The sequence below is a fragment of the Aphelocoma coerulescens genome, chromosome 1, assembly GCF_041296385.1.
Source record: "Aphelocoma coerulescens isolate FSJ_1873_10779 chromosome 1, UR_Acoe_1.0, whole genome shotgun sequence".
Lineage (NCBI taxonomy): Eukaryota > Metazoa > Chordata > Aves > Passeriformes > Corvidae > Aphelocoma > Aphelocoma coerulescens.
The window spans coordinates 3,621,915-3,626,683 of record NC_091013.1 but is presented as its reverse complement, the minus strand read 5'-3'; positions in this window follow the sequence as shown (position 1 = coordinate 3,626,683).

Sequence of the window (4,769 nt, the reverse complement as noted above, 5' to 3'; positions counted from 1 at the left end):
GTGACACGCAGGGATGGCCTCTCCCTCCTTTCCTCCCTCCGCCCCGTCGCCCGTCAATGTTTAACCGGGCCCCGGGGAGGAAGTGAGGCACGGCCGGTGACACACGGAGCGAGCTTCAGGCCGCCCCAGCCCGGCAGCTGCGCGATGCCCGCGCCTCATCCTCGGCAGGGCCGCAGGGCCGCGACGGCAGAGGGCTCTGGGCCTGCCGGTGTGCAGCACCGGTGAGCGCGATGGTGCCTGAAGGAGTGTCCCCTCTTACAGTGACACAGAGGAGTGCGATGGTGCCTGAAGGAATGTCCCCTGTTACAGTGACACAGAGGAGTGCGATGGTGCCTGAAGGAGTGTCCCCTCTTACAGTGACACAGAGGAGTGCGATGGTGCCTGAAGGAATGTCCCCTGTTACAGTGACAGAGGAGTGCGATGGTGCCTGAAGGAGCGTCCCCTCTTACAGTGACAGAGGAGTGCGATGGTGCCTGAAGGAATGTCCCCTCTTACAGTGACAGAGGAGTGCGATGGTGCCTGAAGGAGTGTCCCCTGTTACAGTGACACAGAGGAGTGCGATGGTGCCTGAAGGAATGTCCCCTGTTACAGTGACACAGAGGAGTGCGATGGTGCCTGAAGGAATGTCCCCTGTTACAGTGACACAGAGGAGTGCGATGGTGCCTGAAGGAGCATCCCCTCTTACAGTGACACAGAGGAGTGCGATGGTGCCTGAAGGAGTGTCCCCTCTTACAGTGACAGAGGAGCGCGATGGTGCCTGAAGGAGCGTCCCCTCTTACAGTGACAGAGGAGTGCGATGGTGCCTGAAGGAGTGTCCCCTCTTACAGTGACACAGAGGAGTGCGATGGTGCCTGAAGGAGCGTCCCCTCTTACAGTGACAGAGTGCGATGGTGCCTGAAGGAGCGTCCCCTCTTACAGTGACACAGAGGAGCGCGATGGTGCCTGAAGGAGTGTCCCCTCTTACAGTGACAGAGGAGTGCGATGGTGCCTGAAGGAGCGTCCCCTCTTACAGTGACAGAGGAGTGCGATGGTGCCTGAAGGAGTGTCCCCTCTTACAGTGACACAGAGGAGTGCGATGGTGCCTGAAGGAGTGTCCCCTCTTACAGTGACACAGAGGAGCGCGACGGTGTCAATTTCCCCCTGTTATAATGACACGGGTGGGTAGATGGTGCCCGTGCCCCCGTTACAGTGACACAGGTGAGGGTGATTGTGATGCCATGAAGATTTTTTGCCTTTTATACCCCTGTTATACCTTTTTTACAACTTCTGTATTCCTAGTGCTTTTTGCCTACATTCTTGGACTTGTTTGTCAAGCTGAGAGACTCAACATCTTAGAAGCTTCGTAGCCAGGGATCAGTGTGCCCCAGAGCCCAAGGTCCTCTCCAGAACACATTCTGTAAACCAAGATAGAACCATCCAGGGGAAGGTTCCTTGGGGAGGGGGGCTCACTTGAGCCTCTCATTGGGGAATCTTTGATAGATCTACTAATTAGTAAAACCTATAATGTTATACCCAATGTTGGGGGGGAACAAAGAGAGACAAAGAGAGACATAGATATACTCAGCCGGGTGCATCTCGATGCACGTGACCTGGATGTGTGCACCTAAGGATGCTTAAAATAAATACCAAGGTAAAATCCCTTTTCCCCTTCTAACCGTGTTTGACTCTTGATTTTAAGACCAGGAAAAGGCATCAGTTGTACCAATTTCCCCCATTTTACTGACACAGGTGAGTGTTATGTTGCCAATTTCCCCCTGTTATATAACACAGGTGAGTGCAACATTGCCTGGCAATGATGTTCCCTGTTATAATGACACAGGTGAGTGCAGTGGTGCCTGGAATGGATGTCCCCTGTTAAGTGACACAGATGAGTGCAGTGCTGCCTGGCCCCAATTCCCCCTGTCATAACAACATAGATGAGTGTGATAGTGCCAATTTCCTTTGTTATATAACACAGGTGAATGCAACATTGCCTGGCAATGATATCCCCCATTACAATGACACAGGTGAGTGTGATGATGCCTGGAATGGATGTCCCCTGTTATAATGGCACAGGTGGGGTGAGTGTGATGTGCCTGGAGCACATCCCGCTGCTAAAGTGGATCAGGCAGCATGGCAGAGAGCAGAAGTGCCTGTGCCAGCTGTGCCCTTGCCAGTGGTCACTGTCACCCACAGCCGTGGTCCATCAGCAACCCTTGACAGGATGAGGGGCTGGGAGCTTCCAGGGGGCCCAGTTTGCAGCTGAAGGAGATAGGGTAGGGCTGGAGACCAGGCTTTGTAAAACTTGTTTTGTAAAACTTTTCAGGTAAATCTTCTGTGTGTAAAAATAAGGTGCCCACCCAGGGCACAAGGCCAAGGGCAGCGATGGATCAGGCTGTGGTGTCACTGGGGAGAATCACAGTCACGGAATCAATTAGGTTGGAAAAGACCTCTGAGATCATCAAATCCAACCTTTGACCAAATATCACCTTGTCAACCAGACAAGAGCACCGAGTGCCACGTCCAGCCTTTCCTTGAACACCTTCTGGGATGGTGACTCCACCTCCCTGGGAGTGCTTTCCAGTGTTTAATCACCCTTTCCGTGAAGAAATTCCTCCTGATGGCCCCAGGAGACTGAGGGGGTTGTGTGTGCTTCCTGCTGCCTCATGAGATGTTCTGACAGCCTTTGTCTTCCTCCAAGAACTGCATCCTGCATTTTATGCCATTGTTGGTCAGTGAGCTGATGTGACTCATGAGGAGATTTTATGATGAGTCCATCTGCCAGGAAGCTTAAATTGTAAAAAAGGGATGTACAACTTCTCTGCACTGTATTTCCTACTAAGCACAGTAACAGTAGCAAGTAGAAATTAGTGCAAAAATGACTCAAATTGGAAAGGTTCAGTTCAGCAAAGGGAAATGAATCATTCAGTTTGGGGAATTGTGAAAAATTTCTGAAAATAAATTTTAAAAGCTTTTCTTTATTAGAAAAAAATATCACCCTGACTTGTTAAAAGAAATAGCTGTGAAACCTGCAGGCAGAGTTTTTTTGACCAGTTATAGCTTTTTGTTACTATTTTCTTGACTTTACAAACACCTTCTTTTTTAAAGACTAAAAATCTCACACTCTTGTTCCACCAACTTAAATAACAGTATTCTTGAAATGCCTTCCATACAGGTGTGTCTGAATAAAGCTAGAGCAAGAAAAGGGATAAATAACATCTAATGAGCACGTTCCATCTCTGGTTGGCCAAGCAGGAAAAGAGCAGAAGGTTAAAGTGAATTTTCAGCTTGAATTAATCAAGATAACTCTTCACAGACACACTTTGGAAAGGATAATAGCTGCTTTGAAAACATTTACAAAGCTATCATTTGGCACTACTGAGGAGAGATTGGCTCTGTCATCTCTCTAATTGCTCTTCAGGTAGGCTTAAGCTGCTCTGAGGTTCATTCCCATCCCCTCAGTGTAGAGAGGACAAAATCATTTGTGTTAGAAAAGACCAGCATGTGCGTTGATATTTTATTAATTATTTATTACTGCCTTTGTTAGTTCCTTCCTTTGGCTTTCCTAATGAACCATAATGTTGGGATGAGTAAAACCTTGGGTTGGGATGCAGTGGGATAAGGTGTGGTGAAGTGTCCGAGTCCCCAGCCTCTGAGAACAAGGTGCATACACAAGGTTACCCCTGTTCATGATGTTCAAAAGACCAGGTCCTAAGTTTGCCAGCCTGATTTAAATGGAAAAGCATTTGGGTCACTTTGTGAATCACCAGCCTGCACACCAGGCAGAGTCCTACCTCCCACTCCAGTTCCCTTAGACACTTCTTTCCAATTTTTCCTTTTTTTTCTGCCGGTGAGTAGGATGATTTTCTCCCTTTTTTTCCCCCCAACCCTTCCAAACCCATTTCTGGATGGTGTGTACACTGTGAACTCCTAAGCAACCCCCCCCATTTTTTGTTCTGGGGTGTGTGAGGCTGGAACATATGTCTGCACAGCTTGCTGTGCAATCCCACGCAAGGAGCTCTGAGGGACATGGACTTCCTGGGATTCGCTTGGTGAAACCTTCTGTCACTGCCATTGGGGCCACAAGTGTGATTTCTTTTTTGGGGGGACAAATTGTCATGATGGGAATGGTTTCAAACTGAAAGAGAGTTGGTTTGGATTGGATATTAGGAAAAAATTCTTTCCTGGAAGGGTGGGGAAGCCCTGGCACAGGGTGCCCAGAGCAGCTGGGGCTGCCCCTGGATCCCTGGAGTGTCCAAGGCCAGGCTGGATGGAGCTTGGAGCCACCTGGGATAGTGGAAGATGTCCCTGCCCGTGTCAGAGGAGTTGGAATCAGATGATCTTTAATGTCTTTTCCAACCCAACCCATTCTGTTAATCTGTGATAGAAAATTAACACACCTAGAAAATTTAGACACCTTCATCTGTAAGATCACCAGGCCCTACAGTTCCATGCTGTATTTTGGCTTACTTAGCTGAGTCAAAGAAAATATGGTCAGATGGTGTGAGCACTAGAACAGCAGAGAACAGCCACTTACTGGTTAAAGCTGATTTGAGGTCAGTGCTAGAAACAGGAATAAAATTCTTCATTTCTTCATTTCTTCATGAAAATGGGCTTGAAAGGAGGTTTGACCATTACAAGGATTTTGAGAAATGGCTCCCTACTGAAGAAATAAATGTTCTTTTCTCTCATGAAGTGCAGGGGAGTTGAAACACCTAGAAAAGGCAGGAGGAAAGCTGCCCTAGGGACTGAATTAGCTGTCTCTATCTTGCTGCCTACAGCATGCTGCT